The sequence below is a fragment of the Dermacentor silvarum genome, chromosome 1 (genome assembly GCF_013339745.2).
Source record: "Dermacentor silvarum isolate Dsil-2018 chromosome 1, BIME_Dsil_1.4, whole genome shotgun sequence".
NCBI lineage: Eukaryota > Metazoa > Arthropoda > Arachnida > Ixodida > Ixodidae > Dermacentor > Dermacentor silvarum.
In genome coordinates, this window is record NC_051154.1 from 256,989,878 (window position 1) to 257,004,751 (window position 14,874).

Sequence of the window (14,874 nt, forward strand, 5' to 3'; positions counted from 1 at the left end):
GTTTGGACAGGCAGATCGGCTGCGGACGGAAAATTTCTTGACGCCGGCCGTCGGACGTTCGCCGCCCGACGAAGTTCTTCGCTCGGACGCCGGTTATTCGCTCCATGTATTCCGGCCTTAACGTAAGCGTTTTCCGCTATACTAAAACTCCCTATTAGCGGTTTAAGTAAACATGCGTTGGCAACCAGGATGGATGGATGGATGGATGGATTTTATGAGCGTCCCCTTGGAAATGGGTTGTGGGTTGCGCCACCAAGCCCTTGTTATTATTTTGCCTAATGTCCTACCTTTATTTTTGAGAAACATACAATAATTCCAATTAACACCCTTTTTGAACCATTACTGGGAACTTTGCTTCTGTACGTCTCCATTACCAGGGTCCGTGATGCCAGCGCCACATGTGTGTATCTCTGACACTATTATGAATAAACCAGTCTTTGTTCGTCTACGATACATGTCTGACGCAGCGCAATACGTGGTGCCGGGGTGTCAAATGTGGGATCAGCTAGGCCTAAAATTTTCTTCGTCCCGAGTCCCGGGGAGGCAGTGTATCTTTCGCTAAACATGGATAGACTGAAGGCTTCCGACCCGTTGCATTTCGCCGGCAACACGGCAGAAAACTGGAGGTGTTTCAAGCAGCGACTCGAGATATTTATGATAGCGACTGAACCATCGACCGAGCGCACTGATAACAGGTTGCCCTGCTGCGTCACGTCACCGGTGAGCAAGCCGTCGAAGTTTACTACACCTTCCGTTTCGAAGAGGGGCCTTCATATGCTGATGTGTTGGGGAAATTTGAGGAACACTGCTCCCCGTTAAAGAATGAAACGTACGAGAGGTACGTTTTTTGCATCCGTGCGTTTGTGGCATAGACACATCGTCCAGGTGTCCAGGTAGTGCAACAGAGTGCCTAATATATATGTTTCAACGCGTATTGGCACATTCTATTATGCAATGCCAACAACGCCAACGACACCGAAAGACAACGACGCCGAAGGGAGATCAAGTCTGTGTCGCACGGGACCCTGCCTACCGTTCATTTTGGAACGCCGATGAGACTCAAAGACGACGCCTCCCGACCTCGCCTGCCTCGGTAGAGTGGAGGGTAGAGGAGGAGGAGAGCGCACTACGGGCGAGGAAGAAATAGGCAACGCCAACGAGGAATCCGGTCGTCCACAGTGAAGTGCTTGCCCCTCACTGGGATCCCTTCGCCCTCCTATACAGCTGAGCTGGTCGTGGCTGGCTCAGGGGCCCAGAAGCTGAGGGCACTAGTGGTGACGACCGATGGAGTACTCAACATTTGTACAAGTTGCAAGGATGGGAGTGTTAATGCCTTGGTGGCAGGAGGTTCAAGAGACCACTGCTTCAGCTGGTTCTGCACAGATGAAGATGGGGCCTTACCACTCGGAGTTGTCTCACTTCCTGCTCTGCTAGCCTCACTGGCAGCAGTTGTGGTCTGCAATGACACCCAGGACAGCTTGCCAGTGTCTCCTGCACCAATTTCCCAGAACTCAGCTGCACTCCTAGTCGACAGATTGCATGTGCTTTAGGACCAGCTGTTGTCCAGCTCCTGCCAGCTGCTACGTCAACTTATATGTCAAGTGATACTGCAAGGGGTGTGTGTGTGGTTCGTCATTGGCATATGTCCAGTGATACGTCAACCGATGCCAGTGTCAAGTAGTCTGACGACTGCCGTGCCACAACAGAAGTTACAACCCTGGGCTCGCTCCGTTTGCACCAATCCACGTGACCCTTACTTGGACTCTGGCTGCTGCTGGCAGAATGGGTGGCAGCTGTTTGGAACCTTGGAGTAGTCTAGTACATTGATTGGGGCTGCTGAATTGCAAAGGAATTGTCTGGTCTCTCATGCTGACTTGCAAGGGCAGTGTTTATTGTTCTCTCATTGGCTGTTATGTGTGAAGACTGGCTAGTGGGTGAGCCTTTCCGAGGCCAGTTGTATGAATTCTGCACTGTCCTAGTGGATGTAGTGGCAAAGCTTCTTTGCTGTGGTCTCATAGCTCACAGCGTGGTCAAAGCTGATAGCCTGGTCGTCGCTTGAGGGGGTAGGCTGGCTCGACTGTGTGCGCTTGGAAAGATGGTTTGGCCGGTACCCAGCATTGTATTGACCTGAAGGCCACCGATAATGACTTTCATAAGAAGGGTGTAGGTTTGGATGAATTGGCCTCCTGTCAAAATTTTAAGTTGGCTCCCTGTCAAAATTTTAAGTTTGCTCCCCGTCAAAATTTTAAGATAACCCCCGTCAAGTTGGCCCCCCGTCAAAATTTTAAGTTGGCCCCGCCAAACTGCTCTGCTAGCCTCACTGGCAGCAGTTGTGGTCTGCAATGATGCCAAGAACTGCTTGCTAGTGTCTCCTGCACCAATTTCCCAGAAGTCAGCTGCACTGCTAGTTGATGGCTTGTATGTGCTTTTGGACCAGCTGTTGTCCAGCTCCTGCCAGCTGCTACGTCAACTGATACTGCAAGGGGGGGTGTGTGTGGTTCGTCATTGGCATATGTCCAGTGATACGGACATATGGCATCAGTTGACTTCACGTCAACCGATGCCAGTGTCAGGTAGTCTGACGACTGCCGTGCCACAACAGAAGTTACAGCCCTGGGCTTGCTCCGTTTGCCCCAGTCCTCACGACCCTTACTTGGACTCGGGCTGCTGCTGGCAGGATGCGTAGCAGCAGTTTGGAACCTTGGGGTGGTCTAGTAAATTGATCGGGGCTGCTGACTTGCAAAGGAATTGTCTGTTCTGTCATGCTGACTTGCAAGGGGCGTGTGTGTTGTATGGTCATTGGCTACTATGTCTGAAGACTGGCAGGTGGTTGAGCCTTTCCGAGACCACTTGTATGAATTCTGCACTGGCCTAGTGGATGTAGTGCCAAAGCTTCTTTGCTGTGGTCTCATAGCTCATAGCCTGGTCGTCGCTTGTGGGGGTAGGCGGAGGGCTCTACCGTGTGCGCTTGGATAGGTGTTGGTTTGGCTGGTACCCAGCATTGTATTGAACTGAAGGCCGCCGATAATGACTTTTTAAGGTCTAGGTTTGGCAGAATTAGCCCCCGTAGAAATTTTAAGTTGGCCCCACGTCCAAATTTTAAGTTGGCCCCCCCGTCCAAATTTTAAGTTGGCCCCCCCGTCCAAATTTTAAGTTGGCCCCCCGTCCAAATTTTAAGTTGGCCCCGCCAAACTGCTCTGCTAGCCTCACTGGCAGCAGTTGTGGTCTGCAATGATGCCAAGAACTGCTTGCTAGTGTCTCCTGCACCAATTTCCCAGAAGTCAGCTGCACTGCTAGTTGATGGCTTGTATGTGCTTTTGGACCAGCTGTTGTCCAGCTCCTGCCAGCTGCTACGTCAACTGATACTGCAAGGGGGGGGGTGTGTGTGGTTCGTCATTGGCATATGTCCAGTGATACGGACATATGGCATCAGTTGACTTCACGTCAACCGATGCCAGTGTGAAGTAGTCTGACTGCCGTGCCACAACAGAAGTTCCAGCCCTGGGCTCGCTCCGTTTGCCCCAGTCCTCACGACCCTTGGACTCTGGCTGCTGCTGGCAGAATGCGTAGCAGCCGATTGGAACCTTGGAGTAGTCCAGTACATTGATCGGGGCTGCTTGCAAAGGAATTGTCTCATAGGTCTCATAGCTCACAGCGTGGTCAAAGCTGATAGCCTGGTCGTCGCTTGTGGGGGTAGGTGGAGGGCTCGACCGTGTGCACTTGGAAAGGTGTTGGTTTGGCCGGTACCCTGCATTGTATTGATCTGAAGGCCGCCGATAATGACTTTCGTAAGAAGGGTCTAGGTTTGGCAGAATTGGCCCCCTGTCAAAATTTTAAGTTGGCCCCCTTGCAAAATTTTAAGTTGGCCCCCTTGCAAAATTTTAAGTTGGCCCCCTTGCAAAATTTTAAGTTGGCCCCCTGTCAAAATTTTAAGTTGGCCCCCTGTCAAAATTTTAAGTTGGCCCCCTCTCAAAATTTTAAGTTGGCCCCACGTCCAAATTTTAAGTTGGCCCCCCTTCAAAATTTTAAGTTGGCCCCCCTTCAAAATTTTAAGTTGGCCCCCCTTCAAAATTTTAAGTTGGCCCCCCTTCAAAATTTTAAGTTGGCCCCCCTGCAAAATTTTAAGTTGGCCCCCCTGCAAAATTTTAAGTTGGCCCCCCTTCAAAATTTTAAGTTGGCCCCCCTTCAAAATTTTAAGTTGGCCCCCCTTCAAAATTTTAAGTTGGCCCCCCTTCAAAATTTTAAGTTGGCCCCCTTCAAAATTTTAAGTTGGCCCCCCTTCAAAATTTTAAGTTGGCCCCCCGTCAAAATTTTAAGTTGGCCCCCCGTCAAAATTTTAAGTTCGCCCCCCACCAAACTGCTCTGCTAGCCTCACTGGCAGCAGTTGTGGTCTGCAATGACGCCCAGAACTGCTTCCCAGTGTCTCCTGCACCAATTTCCCAGAAGTCAGCTGCACTGCTAGTTTATGGCTTGTATGTGCTTTTGGACCAGCTGTTGTCCAGCTCTTGCCAGCTGCTTTGTCAACTGATACTGCAAGGGGGGGACGTGTGTGGTTTGTCATTGGCATATGTCCAGTGATACGGACATATGGCATCAGTTGACTTCACGTCAACCGATGCCAGTGTCAAGTAGTCTGACGACTGCCGTGGCACAACAGAAGTTACAGCCCTGGGCTCGCTCCGTTTGCACCAGTCCTCGCGACCCTTACTTGGACTCTGGCTGCTGCTGGCAGAATGCGTAGCAGCTGTTTGGAACCTTGGAGTAGTCTACGACATTGATGGGGGCATCTTGCAAAGGAATTGTCTCATAGGTCTAATAGCTCACAGCGTCGTCAAAGCTGATAGCCTGGTCGTCACTTGTGGGGGTAGGTGGAGGGCTCGACCGTGTGGACTTGAAAATGTGTTGGTTTGGCCGGTACCCTGCACTGTATTGATCTGAAGGCCGCCGATAATGACTGTCGTAAGAAGGGTCTAGGTTTGGCAGAATTGGCCCCCTGTCAAAATTTTAAGTTGCCCCCCCCCCCCCCCGCCTTTAAAATTTTAAGTTGGTCCCCCCCCCCCCCCCCCCCGTCACAATTTTAAGTTCGCCCCCACCAAACTGCTCTGCTAGCCTCACTGGCAGCAGTTGTGGTCTGCAATGATGCCCAGAACTGCTTCCCAGTGTCTCCTGCACCAATTTCCCAGAAGTCAGCTGCACTGCTAGTTGATGGCTTGTATGTGCTTTTGGACCAGCTGTTGTCCAGCTCCCTCCAGCTGCTACGTCAACTGATACTGCAAGGGGGGTACGTGTGTGGTTTGTCATTGGCATATGTCCAGTGATACGGACATATGGCATCAGTTGACTTCACGTCAACCGATGCCAGTGTCAAGTAGTCTGACGACTGCCGTGCCACAACAGAAGTTACAGCCCTGGGCTCGCTCCGTTTGCACCAGTCTTCGCGACCCTTACTTGGACTCTGGCTGCTGCTGGCAGAATGCTTAGCAGCTGTTTGGAACCTTGGAGTAGTCTGGTACATTGATCGAGGCTGCTGACTTGCAAAGGAATTGTGTGGTCTGTCATGCTGACTTGCAAGGGCAGTGGCTGGTGGTTGAGCCTTTCCGAGACCAGTTGTATGAATTCTGCACTGTCCTAGTGGATGTAGTGCCAAATCTTCTTTGCTGTGGTCTCATAGCACACAGCGTGGTCAAAGCTGATAGCCTGGTTGTCGCTTGTGGGGGTAGGCGGATGGCTCGACTGTGTGCGCTTGGAAAGATGTTGGTTTGGCCGGTACCCAGCATTGTATTGACCTGAAGGCCGCCGATAATGACTTTCGTAAGAAGGGTCTAGGTTTGGCAGAATTGGCCCCCTGTCAAAATTTTAAGTTGGCCCCCTGTCAAAATTTTAAGATGGCCCCCTGTCAAAATTTTAAGATGGCCTCCTGTCAAAATTTTAAGATGGCCCCCTGTCAAAATTTTAAGATGGCCCCCCTGTCAAAATTTTAAGATGGCCCCCCTGTCAAAATTTTAAGATGGCCCCCCTGTCAAAATTTTAAGATGGCCCCCTGTCAAAATTTTAAGATGGCCCCCTGTCAAAATTTTAAGATGGCCCCCTGTCAAAATTTTAAGATGGCCCCCTGTCAAAATTTTAAGATGGCCCCCTGTCAAAATTTTAAGATGTCCCCCTGTCAAAATTTTAAGATGTCCCCCTGTCAAAATTTTAAGATGTCCCCCTGTCAAAATTTTAAGATGTCCCCCTGTCAAAATTTTAAGATTTCCCCTGTCAAAATTTTAAGTTGGCCCCCTGTCAAAATTTTAAGTTGGCCCCCTGTCAAAATTTTAAGTTGGCCCCCTGTCAAAATTTTAAGTTGGCCCCCTGTCAAAATTTTAAGTTGGCCCCCTGTCAAAATTTTAAGTTGGCCCCCTGTCAAAATTTTAAGTTGGCCCCCTGTCAAAATTTTAAGTTGGCCCCCTGTCAAAATTTTAAGTTGGCCCCCTGTCAAAATTTTAAGTTGGCCCCCTGTCAAAATTTTAAGTTGGCCCCCTGTCAAAATTTTAAGTTGGCCCCCTGTCAAAATTTTAAGTTGGCCCCCTGTCAAAATTTTAAGTTGGCCCCCTGTCAAAATTTTAAGTTGGCCCCCTGTCAAAATTTTAAGTTGGCCCCCTGTCAAAATTTTAAGTTGGCCCTCTGTCAAAGTTTTAAGTTGGCCCCCTGTCAAAATTTTAAGTTGGCCCCCTGTCAAAATTTTAAGTTGGCCCCCTGTCAAAATTTTAAGTTGGCCCCCCGTCAAAATTTTAAGTTGGCCCCACGTCAAAATTTTAAGTTCGCCCCCCACCAAACTGCTCTGCTAGCCTCACTGGCAGCAGTTGTGGTCTGCAATGACGCCCAGAACTGCTTCCCAGTGTCTCCTGCACCAATTTCCCAGAAGTCAGCTGCACTGCTAGTCGATGGCTTGTATGTGCTTTTGGACCAGCTGTTGTCCAGCTCTTGCCAGCTGCTACGTCAACTGATACTGCAAGGGGGGGACATGTGTGGTTTGTCATTGGCATATGTCCAGTGATACGGACATATGGCATCAGTTGACTTCACGTCAACCGATGCCAGTGTCAAGTAGTCTGACGACTGCCGTGGCACAACAGAAGTTACAGCCCTGGGCTCGCTCCGTTTGCACCAGTCCTCGCGACCCTTACTTCAACTCTGGCTGCTGCTGGCAGAATGCGTAGCAGCTGTTTGTAACCTTGGAGTAGTCTACTACATTGATGGGGGCCGCTTGCAAAGGAATTCTCTGGTCTGTCATGCTGACTTGCAAGGGGCGTGTGTGTTGTATGGTCATTGGCTACTATGTCTGAAGACTGGCAGGTGGTTGAGCCTTTTCGAGACCACTTGTATGAATTCTGCACTGGCCTAGTGGATGTAGTGCCAAAGCTTCTTTGCTGTGGTCTCATAGCTCATAGCCTGGTCGTCGCTTGTGGGGGTAGGCAGAGAGAGGGCTCTACCGTGTGCGCTTGGATAGGTGTTGGTTTGGCTGGTACCCAGCATTGTATTGAACTGAAGGCCGCCGATAATGACTTTCGTAAGGTCTAGGTTTGGCAGAATTAGCCCCCGTAGAAATTTTAAGTTGGCCCCCCGTCAAAATTTTATGTTGGCCCCCCGTCAAAATTTTATGTTGGCCCCCCCCTTCAAAATTTTAAGTTGGCCCCCTTTCAAAATTTTAAGTTGGCCCCCCTTCAAAATTTTAAGTTGGCCCCCCTTCAAAATTTTAAGTTGGCCCCCCTTCAAAATTTTAAGTTGGCCCCCCTTCAAAATTTTAAGTTGGCCCCCCTTCAAAATTTTAAGTTGGCCCCCCTTCAAAATTTTAAGTTGGCCCCCCTTCAAAATTTTAAGTTGGCCCCCCTTCAAAATTTTAAGTTGGCCCCCCTTCAAAATTTTAAGTTGGCCCCCCGTCAAAATTTTAAGTTGGCCCCCCGTCAAAATTTTAAGTTGGCCCCCCGTCAAAATTTTAAGTTCGCCCCCCACCAAACTGCTCTGCTAGCCTCACTGGCAGCAGTTGTGGTCTGCAATGACGCCCAGAACTGCTTCCCAGTGTCTCCTGCACCAATTTCCCAGAAGTCAGCTGCACTGCTAGTTGATGGCTTGTATGTGCTTTTGGACCAGCTGTTGTCCAGCTCCTGCCAGCTGCTACGTCAACTGATACTGCAAGGGGGGGTGTGTGTGGTTTGTCATTGGCATATGTCCAGTGATACGGACATATGGCATCAGTTGACTTCACGTCAACCGATGCCAGTGTCAAGTAGTCTGACTGCCGTGGCACAACAGAAGTTACAGCCCTGGGCTCGCTCCGTTTGTTGGCCCCCTGTCAAAATTTAAGTTGGCCCCCTGTCAAAATTTTTAAGTTGGCCCCCTGTCAAAATTTTAAGTTGGCCCCCTGTCAAAATTTTAAGTTGGCCCCCCTCAAAATTTTAAGTTGGCCCCCCTTCAAAATTTTAAGTTGGCCCCCACTTCAAAATTTTAAGTTCGCCCCCACCAAACTGCTCTGCTAGCCTCACTGGCAGCAGTTGTGGTCTGCAATGACGGCCAGAACTGCTTCCCAGTGTCTCCTGCACCAATTTCCCAGAAGTCAGCTGCACTGCTAGTTGATGGCTTGTATGTGCTTTTGGACCAGCTGTTGTCCAGCTCCTGCCAGCTGCTACGTCAACTGATACTGCAAGGGGGGGTAGTGTGTGGTTGTCATTGGCATATGTCCAGTGATACGGACACTATGGCATCAGTTGACTTCACGTCAACCGATGCCAGTGTCAAGTAGTCTGACGACTGCCGTGCCACAACAGAAGTTGCAGCCCTGGGCTCGCTCCGTTTGCCCCAGTCCTCACGACCCTTACTTGGACTCGGGCTGCTGCTGGCAGAATGCGTAGCAGCAGTTTGGAACCTTGGGGTGGTCTAGTAAATTGATCGGGGCTGCTGACTTGCAAATGGAATTGTCTGTTCTGTCATGCTGACTTGCAAGGGGCGTGTGTGTTGTATGGTCATTGGCTACTATGTCTGAAGACTGGCAGGTGGTTGAGCCTTTCCGAGACCACTTGTACTGAATTCTGCACTGGCCTAGTGGATGTAGTGCCAAAGCTTCTTTGCTGTGGTCTCATAGCTCATAGCCTGGTCGTCGCTTGTGGGGGTAGGCGGAGGGCTCTACCGTGTGTGCTTGGATAGGTGTTGGTTTGGCTGGTACCCAGCATTGTATTGAACTGAAGGCTGCCGATAATGACTTTCGTAAGGTCTAGGTTTGGCAGAATTAGCCCCCGTAGAAATTTTAAGTTGGCCCCACGTCCAAATTTTAAGTTGGCCCCCCGTCAAAATTTTAAGTTGGCCCCCCGTCAAAATTTTAAGTTGGCCCCCCGTCAAAATTTTAAGTTGGCCCCCCGTCGAAATTTTAAGTTGGCCCCCCGTCAAAATTTTAAGTTGGCCCCCCGTCGAAATTTTAAGTTGGCCCCCCGTCGAAATTTTAAGTTGGCCCCCCGTCAAAATTTTAAGTTGGCCCCCCGTCAAAATTTTAAGTTGGCCCCCCGTCAAAATTTTAAGTTGGCCCCCCGTCAAAATTTTAAGTTGGCCCCACGTCAAAATTTTAAGTTCGCCCCCCACCAAACTGCTCTGCTAGCCTCACTGGCAGCAGTTGTGGTCTGCAATGACGCCCAGAACTGCTTCCCAGTGTCTCCTGCACCAATTTCCCAGAAGTCAGCTGCACTGCTAGTCGATGGCTTGTATGTGCTTTTGGACCAGCTGTTGTCCAGCTCTTGCCAGCTGCTACGTCAACTGATACTGCAAGGGGGGGACATGTGTGGTTTGTCATTGGCATATGTCCAGTGATACGGACATATGGCATCAGTTGACTTCACGTCAACCGATGCCAGTGTCTAGTAGTCTGACGACTGCCGTGGCACAACAGAAGTTACAGCCCTGGGCTCGCTCCGTTTGCACCAGTCCTCGCGACCCTTACTTGGACTCTGGCTGCTGCTGGCAGAATGCGTAGCAGCTGTTTGGAACCTTGGAGTAGTCTACGACATTGATGGGGGCATCTTGCAAAGGAATTGTCTCATAGGTCTAATAGCTCACAGCGTCGTCAAAGCTGATAGCCTGGTCGTCACTTGTGGGGGTAGGTGGAGGGCTCGACCGTGTGCACTTGAAAATGTGTTGGTTTGGCCGGTACCCTGCACTGTATTGATCTGAAGGCCGCCGATAATGACTGTCGTAAGAAGGGTCTAGGTTGGGCAGAATTGGCCCCCTGTCAAAATTTTAATTTGCCCCCCCCCCCCCCCCCCCGCCTTTAAAATTTTAAGTTGGTGCCCCCCCCCCCGTCAAAATTTTAAGTTCGCCCCCACCAAACTGCTCTGCTAGCCTCACTGGCAGCAGTTGTGGTCTGCAATGATGCCCAGAACTGCTTCCCAGTGTCTCCTGCACCAATTTCCCAGATGTCAGCTGCACTGCTAGTTGATGGCTTGTATGTGCTTTTGGACCAGCTGTTGTCCAGCTCCCTCCAGCTGCTACGTCAACTGATACTGCAAGGGGGGTACGTGTGTGGTTTGTCATTGGCATATGTCCAGTGATACGGACATATGGCATCAGTTCACTTCACGTCAACCGATGCCAGTGTCAAGTAGTCTGACGACTGCCGTGCCACAACAGAAGTTACAGCCCTGGGCTCGCTCCGTTTGCACCAGTCTTCGCGACCCTTACTTGGACTCTGGCTGCTGCTGGCAGAATGCTTAGCAGCTGTTTGAAACCTTGGAGTAGTCTAGTACATTGATCGAGGCTGCTGACTTGCAAAGGAATTGTGTGGTCTGTCATGCTGACTTGCAAGGGCAGTGGCTGGTGGTTGAGCCTTTCCGAGACCAGTTGTATGAATTCTGCACTGTCCTAGTGGATGTAGTGCCAAAGCTGATAGCCTGGTTGTCGCTTGTGGGGGTAGGCGGATGGCTCGACTGTGTGCGCTTGGAAAGATGTTGGTTTGGCCGGTACCCAGCATTGTATTGACCTGAAGGCCGCCGATAATGACTTTCGTAAGAAGGGTCTAGGTTTGGCAGAATTGGCCCCCTGTCAAAATTTTAAGTTGGCCCCCTGTCAAAATTTTAAGATGGCCCCCTGTCAAAATTTTAAGATGGCCCCTGTCAAAATTTTAAGATGGCCCCTGTCAAAATTTTAAGTTGGCCCCCTGTCAAAATTTTAAGTTGGCCCCCTGTCAAAATTTTAAGTTGGCCCCCTGTCAAAATTTTAAGTTGGCCCCCTGTCAAAATTTTAAGTTGGCCCCCCACCAAACTGCTCTGCTAGCCTCACTGGCAGCAGTTGTGGTCTGCAATGACGCCCAGAACTGCTTCCCAGTGTCTCCTGCACCAATCTCCCAGAAGTCACCTGCACTGCTAGTTGATGGCTTGTATGTGCTTTTGGACCAGCTGTTGTCCAGCTTCTGCCAGCTGCTACGTCAACTGATACTGCAAGGGGGGGACGTGTGTGGTTCGTCATTGGTATATGTCCAGTGATACGGACATATGGCATCAGTTGACTTCACGTCAACTGATGCCAGTGTCAAGTAGTCTGACTACTGCCGTGCCACAACAGAAGTTACAGCCCTGGGCTTGCTACGTTTGCCCCAGTCCTCACGACCCTTACTTGGACTCGGGCTGCTGCTGGCAGAATGCGTAGCAGTCGTTTGGAACATTGGGGTGGTCTAGTACATTGTTCGGGGCTGCTAACTGGCAAAGGAATTGTCTGTTCTGTCATGCTGACTTGCTACTATGTCTGAAGACTGGCTAGTGGTTGAGCCTTTCTTTCCGAGACCAGTTGTATGAATTCTGCACTGGCCTAGTGGATGTAGTGCCAAAGCTTCTTTGCTGTGGTCTCATAGCTCATAGCCTGGTCGTCACTTGTGGGGGTAGGCGGAGGGCTCGACCGTGTGCGCTTGAATAGGTGTTGGTTTCGCCGGACCCAGCATTGTATAGACCTGAAGGCCGCCAATAATGACTTTCATAATAAGGGTCTAGGTTTAGCAGACTTCTGGCCTCTGATCATCTGAGCGAGCCTTACCACGACATGGTGTTCGTGTTAAGGCTTTTGATCTATTCTTAAGCTAGATGGAGGCACGCGAACAAACTGTAATAAGGGGCGAGTTCATGTCATTGAAAGAGCCACTAGTAACAGGAGTTCCGCAAGGATCTGTATTAGGGCCTTTATTAAGCATGAAATGATTTTAGCTCTTGTTGTCGGCAACCTTCAATAGACCTTAGCCAAAAGACGGCTGTTATCAGGCACTCAAACGAGAGCATCCGGGCAACCACTCAAAAGTTAAGAAAATTAGGTCTCTGGCCCCAACCTTTTGTACGGGACCGCATAACATAATTTAGTTACTTCCTAAACAAGTTACAAGAATATTGCTTCCGAGTTCTTCCTATTGTTTGTTCACAATATCACTGGAGCTGTAAATTCTAGTGCGTTTTATTTGTCATTTCCAATAGCGATGTTCAATTATGTTCAATTATGTATGCTGATGATACATACATTGTATTAACAGCCAAAAATCTTACAGAATTGGAGGCAAAGTATACGCTGAGCTAGACAGAATTGGCAGATGGTTTTCGACTAACAAGCTCATTGTCGATACTAGAAAAACAAATTATGTTGTGTTCCATTCTCAAAAAAAAAAATAAAAAATCTGTATAGCCACAGTGGAACTATTAATAACTGCCTTCTGGAGCCAACTAATTCATAAAGATACCTTTGAGTAGTTTTTGATAGGAATATGCACTGGCACGAGATCAGGGCTGTTTGCACCAAAATAGCATGTGGATGTTATGCATTGGTACAAACACGGAACATTTTGAAATCAATATATTGCGCATTGGTGTACTTTGCCTTAATTTACATCTACTTATTACACTGTATTGTATACTGGCGATGCACTTATAAAATTTATATTGATCCGATAAAAATATTTTTAAAACGCGCAGTTAGAATAATGACACAGTGTACCTTCACCGCTTGAAGCAAACATTTGTTTTTTCAGATCAGAATTTTACCGTGTGATCAGCTACGCGACTTACGGATTGCAGAGTGTGTATGTAACGTCGTAATGTTTAGCCATCCCTTTCCGGCTGCTCTGCTTCACACATCAGCCCACCCCACTAGAAATGTTACATTAGGCAACTTTGATCTTCCTCCTAGTAGCAATATTTATGGTCAAACTGTACTAGAATTTCTTGGTGTAAAAATATGGTCTCAAAACTTTTCCAAGGAACTTACAGAACATTATCTGCAGTTAAATTCCTTTACATGACTTTCTTTTTCGTCATTCAGACATTATAAATTACAAACTTACATATTCTGTTTCCCCTCATACAATGTCCCCGATGTCAATTTGCTCATAACGCCAAGTGATGTTCTGCTTTCTTGTACCATTTTGAATCCAGACGTCTTTGTGGACTTTTTATTTAGTTTGTTTCCTTTGTACACTGTATGACAAGCATCCCATGTTTTTATTTTTGTACGTGAAAGGAACATTACTGTGACATTGGTAATTTTGTATGCCTTGTTTGTATTAAAAAAAAAAGGAAAGGGGAAAAAAAACCTTTCTGCCATACCTGTTATTTTCTGTTATTACCTGTTGCAGTTCAGTTTAGTTTCAGTTTTTACTTAGTTCGTTTCCTTGTACACTGCATGGCACAGCATTCCATGCCTTTCTTTTCACACATGTACGAAACTTTACTGTGACATTGATGTTTTTTGTATGCCTTGTTTGCAAAAAAAAAAAAAAAACACCTTGGCCATACCTATTTTTTTCTATTATTACCTGTTGCCGTTCAGCAAATGGCACACCAATCATTTTCTTCAGTTTCACTCATTGTCATGTTTTATATTGCCTCTATTATACTTTTTTGTGAGACCTTTCACTAGCCTTTGGCTATTTGTTGGGAAAGTTGTTTGTAATTTATAATTGCTAAGATGAATAAAAAAAATAATCAGTGGCGGCATGGGATTTACAGGGCTTTGTAACTGTAACTAAAGCCCCTTCACCGCGTCTACGCAGCGGACGAGAGTAATATAGAGGGGCTAAATAGCAGTAGCGTTCCTGCCATTTATTGGTCACTTCCAGGTAGAATATGCTGCAACACTATGGGGGATGGCATTTATATGCAGTTTCCTGAATAAGCTCCCGTTATGCCACGAGTCGTCGAACGCCTGTAGCGGTAGCTTCGAAGCACAGCGCGCCAAGTTTTAGTTTCAGTGGGATAGGTGTGACTCTACAGTCTCAGATTATGCCACACCATCGTCACCATTCTTTCTTATGTTTAGAAAGTTCCTGACAGCCAAGTGGCGGGAACACAGTTCTGTGTTCCCGCCGCTTTAATGCCTGGAACGCCATATGGAACACTTTAAAGGAGTTGAATGTCGGGCTAGTTGGTATTTTGACATGAGAACCATCTTGAAATAGCGCGCAATGGAACGGCACAACAGAAAGGAAGATGGAACACGGGCGCAAACTAACAACTGATTTATTGAAGCCAGACCTACAGGCATATATATCCACAAGCTGCGCAGGTGCACCGTTACAAGGAATATGGAAACAGTCAAACAGGAAGTGCTTTAAGGAAGGTGCAAAAGGAATTTAATTTTTGCATTGTACAGAGCAATCAATGTATCGCTTACACACCCCTGTCCCGCTTTCCTGATAAAAAGCCTCTAATGTTTTACGAGCGGTTTTCTGCTTACTCGTGCCTAAGATTTTCACCCTATGGAAAAGTGGTTCACAAGTGGGACAGCTACCACACTGGTCAGCAAGATGTGTATTCTTAGTAGCTACATTTCTTGCATGCTCCCCGAGTCAGTCGTTGATGCATCGCCCCGGCGTCTGACCGATGT

General features: G+C 48.2%; 1 protein-coding gene and 2 long non-coding RNA genes across 6 annotated transcripts in view; 2 read left to right on the top strand and 1 right to left on the bottom strand.

Moving 5' to 3' along the window:
- Positions 1-14,874, top strand: part of LOC119437068 (SH2 domain-containing protein 4A-like) — a 79,173-nt gene that overhangs the window by 38,778 nt on the left and 25,521 nt on the right. The window lies entirely within an intron of this gene.
- On the top strand, positions 194-13,228 carry LOC119437069 (uncharacterized). 4 transcript variants are annotated; one of them, XR_007464839.1, is made up of 4 exons: positions 194-1,677; positions 2,574-2,976; positions 10,965-11,039; positions 12,003-13,228. It is a non-coding gene; the product is annotated as an uncharacterized LOC119437069 (long non-coding RNA). The 4 variants fall into 4 exon arrangements; XR_007464840.1 differs by lacking the exons at positions 194-1,677; positions 10,965-11,039 and adding an exon at positions 5,752-5,826 and having other exon boundaries at positions 2,308-2,976; XR_007464838.1 differs by lacking the exon at positions 194-1,677 and having other exon boundaries at positions 2,308-2,976.
- Positions 9,188-12,038, bottom strand: LOC125942136 (uncharacterized). The gene is made up of 3 exons (XR_007464837.1): positions 11,984-12,038; positions 10,749-11,019; positions 9,188-10,011 (listed from the first exon to the last, which is right to left on the bottom strand). It is a non-coding gene; the product is annotated as an uncharacterized LOC125942136 (long non-coding RNA).